Raw genomic sequence first — 8,199 nt, forward strand, 5'->3', positions numbered from 1 at the left:
GCGGACACTGCCAATCCCTTGGGCAGGGCCATAGCATGCCTTCTCGGGGCTGATATTTTCTTGCAGCCCCTTACAAGAGGAAAAAAAATGCAAAATTTTTTGTGAGGCCCCTCATTCGTCCCCAGCCTTAGTTACGGCCATGCCCTGGGGACACTCCTGCCACAGTGGACGCAACAAAACATGGAACGACTTTTTATACAATGTACTCCTTTCCCACTCGGCAGCCGAAGTGACCCTATGGAGAGATATGATGCAAGAGCGGCAGCAAGCATGGGATACCGTCGACAAACTATAGTGGTAAAGACAAGGGATACTACCGAGGGTCAGAAACAAGATGAATCAATGGAGAAGGGAGAGCATCATGTTCGTTACGGGGCATGGCCCCTTTGCCGCCAACTTGTGAAGGTTCAAGGTGGTACCGCCAGACAGGTACGGGTGCGGCCAGATAAGGATGAAAATGCACTATGCAACAGCTTGCCCGCACACGGGCCGGCGCCAGGCATGAGGTGGCGAGACGACCACCTAAGGCGGCATGATTATGTGAGATAGGTTGCGAGTCCGTCTGCACCCAGGTTCGTATTATGTGGCCGTGAAAGGTGCTGAAAAGTAATGGGTTAATTAAGAACTCCAACACATTGATGGACCATGAAGATTAAAAAAAGGAAAATTTAATTTGTCATAATTTCCTGTTGTTGCTACAAAAACTAAACAATTAACTTAAATCGGAGGATCACATATTGATGCTACTTGTTAACATGACAGGTCTAGCGCATCGTTTTATCAAAAAAAATATATCATTGTTAAACAACCAATATTCACCGATCGGGAATCAAAATAGTTATGAAGTGTTCATCTTAATTAAATTTTCATATAAATAATGAACAAAACATTACATTTGCTAGCTGATTTTAGTGGGGCCCCAAAAGAAAGAAAACATTAAATAAAACTTCTCAGTTGGTCCGTGACGGTTTGCTGAAACTTCTTCCGGCTGTGCGTTCCGCACTCGCACCGTGACACATGATGTTGAAATGGAAGGCGATGGTGCCCCTTCTCTATTGTAAACGAGCAGAGGGAGAGGGGTAAATTAGCATACTGTCCGTGTGTTGTTGTTAGAGTTGGGATGAAGCGCAAGTCCTGGCGCAAGAGCACCGATGACCCCGTTATTAGGTGAAATTTGCAGGTCGTCTGTAGACTAGCATACTGCCGGTGAGATAACAATCGACTCTAAGGCATATTTGTTGTTGTACGATCCTGTGGAGATCATCTTTGCCACCACCATTCTGGCAACCAGGCGAGCGAGACCTCAAAGTTCATGAAAAAGCTCACTCTTCTTCATGCGTTTAGCATCGTTCACCAACTGCAAAACAGTACTTCGTCAGTATAATTTCTCGGGAGCAGGTGACTCAAGGCGCCTCATTGGCTGAGAATCCCCGTTCACTTGTCCACGTGATCGTCTTCGGAGGCGAGTGCTTGTTACAATGCTGATGATGGTTTAGTGACTCATAGGACAGATTTCAAAAACCAACACGCAGATGATTTTTTGTACATTGCATACAGGGTGTTCCAAAGCATTACGCTTATTTAACACATACTCAAATTCCTTAACTTGACGTACATTTTTTTGATTAATTTTTTTTGTAGAAATTGAATTCACATACAGTGTACTCTTCGTGCACTTTTCAATTCTAGAAACATTAATTTTACATTGTTTTCACTTAAGAGAAGAGTACATTTCATATTTTTTATTGCTCTGGTGTGAGCCGCCCCACGGTACGGCACAATTACATAGGCGGAATTTTCATGACAGATTTATCATATGATATGTGATACATTATATTTATTTTCACTCTCGCGAATTTTTACGCATCAGAATAATTTTTAAGGGAAAGCACGAATGGATAGCGCAAGTGAAGTGTGCCCTTCAACTTTTTTCCCCCAGATGGAGGGCATATTGCCTTTTATTTCACCCGTACAGACCTGTTCCTCTGCTCACAGAATTTCTATATCTGTGCGGAATGATAAAATAACATGCTGCATTACACAATATGGGGAATATTTTTCAGCGCTGCAAAAAAAAACTGTACACGGAAGCATTCTCAGACTCTAAACGTCCGTATTTTGTAAACTTATTCACCATGAAAAAATGGCGGCTTTCTTAGGCACTTTTGTAAATAACCAATGAACCGATAAAAATGAAATTTCATCAGCAAAACCATGCCTTCTAGAAAATATTGAAAACAATTATACAGTACAGTATTATATTTACATGAGAGAAAGACATCCAATGAAGTAGAACCCCTTCCACCACCTATCAAATAAAACTTTTAAAATTCTTTGATTGAAATTAGCAACCAAATTAATGTGCCGTATAAAAAAAGCAATGATATATTAGTTGATATTCTATAGGCTTATATTAGTTAAATTATCAAGTTTGCTTCAAAATTTTAAGTTATTAGTGCGTGGTAAAATAATGTTAGTAAAACTTGCAAAGTGTAGCTGTCTCCCTTGGCTTTTATATTGTTTTTTTATTACACTCACAGAAAGCCTAGGATTAATATTGCGAGTTTTACTGTTATTTTACCCCACAAAAATATATGTTAAAATTTCGAGGCAAACTTCTATATATATATATGTTACCGGCAAAGTATGAAATCCAGGCATTCTATAGAATGCCTAGGCATTGTATAGAATGCCTGGTCGTTTCAGGCAAAGTATGAAATACCGGTTTTATTCTATACTTTGCCTAGGCATTCTATAGAATGACTAGTCATTCTATAGAATGCCTAAACACAATCCAGGCAAAGTATGAAATATCTTCTTCCAACAAATCTCTTTAGGGGCGGTATAAAATATTACATAAAATGAAATATCTTCTTCCAACAAATCTCTTTAGGGGCGGTATAAAATATTACATAAAATGAAATATCTTCTTCCAACAAATCTCTTTAGGGGCGGTATAAAATATTACATAAAATTAAAATTTCACAGAATTTTCTTTTTTTTTCAAAAACGTTTCCCTTTCGCTCTCGTGAAAAAGGATCTGTTGAGGGACGGTAAAAAATATTACAATTTCCTCGAATTAAAATTTCACAGAATTTTCGTCATTTTTTCCCGGAAACGTTTCCCTTTCGCTCTCGTGAAAAAGGATCTGTTGAGGGACGGTAAAAAATATTACAATTTCCTCGAATTAAAATTTCACAGAATTTTCGTCATTTTTTCCCGGAAACGTTTCCCTTTCGCTCTCGTGAAAAAGGATCTGTTGAGGGACGGTAAAAAATATTACAATTTCCTCGAATTAAAATTTCACAGAATTTTCGTCATTTTTTCCCGGAAACGTTTCCCTTTCGCTCTCGTGAAAAAGGATCTGTTGAGGGACGGTAAAAAATATTACAATTTCCTCGAATTAAAATTTCACAGAATTTTCGTCATTTTTTCCCGGAAACGTTTCCCTTTCGCTCTCGTGAAAAAGGATCTGTTGAGAGACGGTAAAAAATATTACAATTTCCTCGAATTAAAATTTCACAGAATTTTCGTCATTTTTTCCCGGAAACGTTTCCCTTTCGCTCGCGTGAAAAAGGATCTGTTGAGGGACGGTATAAAATATTACAATTTCATCGAAAAAAAATTTCACAGAATTTTCGTCATTTTTTCCCGGAAACGTTTCCCTTTCGCTCGCGTGAAAAAGGATCTGTTGAGGGACGGTATAAAATATTACAATTTCATCGAATAAAAATTTCACAGAATTTTCGTCATTTTTTCCCGGAAACGTTTCCCTTTCGCTCGCGTGAAAAAGGATCTGTTGAGGGGCGGTATAAAATATTACAATTTCATCGAAAAAAAATTTCACAGAATTTTCGTCATTTTTTCCCGGAAACGTTTCTCTTTCGCTCGCGTGAAAAAGGATCTGTTGAGGGGCGATATAAAATATTACAATTTCATCGAATAAAAATTTCACAGAATTTTCGTCATTTTTTCCCGGAAACGTTTCCCTTTCGCTCTCGTGAAAAAGGATCTATTGAGGGATGGTATAAAATATTACAATTTCATCGAATAAAAATTTCACAGAATTTTCGCCATTTTTCCCCGGAAACGTTTCCCTTTCGCTCTCGTGAAAAAGGATCTGTTGAGGGACGGTATAAAATATTACAATTTCATCGAAAAAAAATTTCACAGAATTTTCGTCATTTTTTCCCGGAAACGTTTCTCTTTCGCTCGCGTGAAAAAGGATCTGTTGAGGGACGGTATAAAATATTACAATTTCATCGAATAAAAATTTCACAGAATTTTCGTCATTTTTTCCCGGAAACGTTTCCCTTTCGCTCTCGTGAAAAAGGATCTATTGAGGGATGGTATAAAATATTACAATTTCATCGAATAAAAATTTCACAGAATTTTCGCCATTTTTCCCCGGAAACGTTTCCCTTTCGCTCTCGTGAAAAAGGATCTGTTGAGGGACGGTATAAAATATTACAATTTCATCGAAAAAAAATTTCACAGAATTTTCGTCATTTTTTCCCGGAAACGTTTCTCTTTCGCTCGCGTGAAAAAGGATCTGTTGAGGGACGGTATAAAATATTACAATTTCATCGAATAAAAATTTCACAGAATTTTCGTCATTTTTTCCCGGAAACGTTTCCCTTTCGCTCTCTTGAGAAGGGATCCCTTGAGGGGCGGTGTCGTCAAATTAAAATTTCACACAGTTTTCAATTTCAAACGTTTTCCTTTAGCTCTCTTGAGAAGGAATCCCTTGGGGGGCGGTGTCGTCAAATTATATTTTCAGACAGTTTTCTTCGATTTTTCCGGGAAACCTTAACGTCTGGCTCTCTGGAGAAGGGATCTGTTGAGGGGCGGTATAAAGTATTCAATTTATACGATTACAATTATTATAATTTTTCTTAATTTTTTTCTGTGAACTTTTTCTTTGGCTTTCTTGACAAGGGATCTGTGGATGGACGATATAAAATGTCACATTTTCGTCAAATTAAAATTCATTCGTCAAAATCACAACAGAATTTAATCGGGTAATTTCTTTTTGGAATTTCAAATCGGATACGGACAACAACATTTTATCGCTTTCGGACGTTTTTCGTGGAATACCTTTTATATGTTACTGTAAACAAAACGGGATAAATCTGTAATTACGCATAATCACCGATCAAAACGGATGAAATTATTGTGCATAATAACCGGTGATTATGCATAATCACCAGATTTATCACAATTACTGTATTTTATACATGGCACCAACCTGTAAATGTTGTCAAAATTAGTGCTCAATTATAACAATTCTGAAAAGTGCCCCGCAACGTTAAAAATTTTGGAACCAGTTTTTTATCACTTTGGTCCCTCCCCACGAAATGAAAGTGATCCCTCTTCGAATGAAATTTCTGGCTATGGGCCTGATGAGACACATAACGTCAATTATTTCACCTCTGACGTAAGCTCCCAAAGCTGAGGTAAATGATTTCATTGCTCTCCAAAGAATTCACGTAATTTTGGTAGATTGTAAAAACCGTGTCACTAAGTTTTATTGCACATTTAGGCTAACCAAATTTCTTTCAGAAAAATACCGGAACTCAGGATTTTAAATACGAGTGAAATACGGAAGATCGCCAATCATCGCCATAAATGACGCCGAATGTAAGCAAAGTTGCCAACTTTTGCAGAAATCACTAAAGAAACACCAATGGCAGGAAGCAAAGCATTACTCTGAGAGAATTGCAGTGAACAAAAATGGATTCCACGAAGTACATTGTAAAATAACGAAATGAAACGTTTGAAGGGGCAAACAATTAAATCAACGTTTAGTATTTGCCGTCTTGCAGTGGAGTAGTTTGGGAGCTAGCGTTTTACTGTGGAAGTGTTGGTTCCAAACTCGATTCTCTCGTGCATGGATGTTTATTAACATTAACAAATTCCCTGGACAGATCATACAGGATCTCTTGAACATACATATTTGAGGATCACTTTATCAAGAAAGTAAAAAAACCATGACGTATATTCTTATTCATAGAGGTGAATATTCTTATTCATAGTTGTAATCATAGTGATATAATTTATGCGTTGAAAAATAATTTCAATAGTTGATTTTAATAAAGTATAAAACTATAAGCATCTAAAAGTAGGTTCTGTAGATTCTACAATGTAGAACATTCGCGACAAACCACGGCATTCTTGCAAAAAAGTCGGGGCATCCAAAATAAAGTGAAAATACGGTAATGTCCCGGGAAATGCGTGACATATGTGTCATATGCATAAGGTCACCACAAAACGTTTGCTAAGTAGGCCTATATTTTGCTATCTTTTATTTTCACTGCCCCGAATTTGTTTTTCAAAACATCCCGTATTTTCGACTAAACTCACTTGACTCACTGAAACTCGCTCAATCGTGACTGAAAACGTGGAGGAAGATAATTTTAATTTCTTACAAATCACGGTACGATTAATTATGATTGTAAACATAAACGTTCATGTCGCATATTTGTGACGTGTTTCTTTTTTACATAACAAAACCAAGACATTTTTAAAAAAATATCAATAACATAATATTTATTTCGTGAAATACATTTTTATTTACTGCAATTTATTGTAGTCCTTCTACGTACATACCCATCAGCATTTCTTTCCCATCAATTTTAACCATAATGAGCAATTTTTCAACATTTGACAATTTTTTGAGAGATAGAATAGCAATAAGAAGGGTGACCATACATCCCGTATTTCTCGGGACAGTCCGGGTATTTTTTTTTTTTTGTTGGTGTCCCGAGTTTTCAAATATTTTCAACGAAGTCAACTTGACTTTTTATTCTTCAAATCAACGATTAAAATTATTTTTCCAGCTTAGAAATTACATCACGATAATGAGGTTTTTGGAATTGACATCATAATCATCATCAGCATTGGCGTACTCAAAGGAGGGGGGGTTTTGGGGTTCTAACCACCCCCCCCCCCCCGAGCCAAGATTATAGTGTTATTTTACAGGAAAAAAAGTAAAACCCCCTCAGAAGGTAAAAAAATCTCAAACCCCCCTCGAGAAAATTCTGCGTACGCCTATGATCATCAGTATCACTTGGAGGGACAAGCACAGCATGTTTTCCCCATGGAAATCAATTAAAATTGCCGAATTTACCGTAGAAATGTGGAAATTTTGTAGAGTTTTCCGCATCATCAATAATTTTAAAAATTGAACTGAATTCTCGATTTTCGAAAAATTGAGTTCGGTTAAAAATACGAAGCGCAGAAAATTAATTATAAAATAATTAGCCAGACCTACTTTTGAGTTAAATATTCATGCAATAACATTGATTTATATCTTCTCAAGCAGAAAAATGAGAATTAATATCTCCGTATTGTTTTATAATATCCAATATCATCAATCTATATAGTTTAGGATGTTTTGAAATTAATTATGGGCCCATAAATTCCACTGAAGAAATTCCGCAGCTTTAATCAAGCATTTTTTGAAGCAAAAGCAGGCAAATCCATAACTTGAGCTTCAAGAAAATTTTCGAAATATCTAGCACCCATCAAAAAGAAAAAAAAAACCAATTCACTTCTACGTTTCTTTAATTTTGATTTATGTCTTTCATGAGTTGCGCAGGAAGTCGCCATATTGGTTACCATGTATGTCCCTCCAGAAAAAGGGAAATATCACGTGATTCAAAAAGCCTCATTAAGAGACTAAAAACAAGAATATTCATCTCACACATTTGTAGTGTTTTTTTTAATTCACTGCAATTTGAAGTGGCGCTTTATTTCTCGCGATTGGCGAATTTTCTGTGATTTTAGCACGAGTTCACGACTTCGCTTACTTTTGGCATCATTTAGCGATAATTTACATTGTCTCGCATTTTCCCGTATTTCGAATCCCAATTTCACGTATTTTTCTCCAGCAAATATGGTCGACCTAACAATAAGCAATTCTTTACGTAGGATCTCTATCTCCCGTATTTCCACCGATAAAATAGGGTAAACCAACGTATACCAATTTGTTTTCCGTGACCGACATACCACGGTCACTTTCCCTCGAATAGATGAGTTAACTGGCGCTTTATACATTATATTTTTTGTTCATAAATCTGTAGATAAAAATCTCGGTTACTTCTAGACAAAATGATATCGCATAATCCGCATTTGCAAGTTCCATTTATCAATGATGAAATATTAACAGTAGAAAGACGGAACGGGGGGGGGGGTCTT

Source organism: Pholcus phalangioides, unplaced genomic scaffold (genome assembly GCF_987345545.1).
Source record: "Pholcus phalangioides strain wild (caught in Gottingen) unplaced genomic scaffold, Ppha-v1.0 ptg000007l_1, whole genome shotgun sequence".
NCBI lineage: Eukaryota > Metazoa > Arthropoda > Arachnida > Araneae > Pholcidae > Pholcus > Pholcus phalangioides.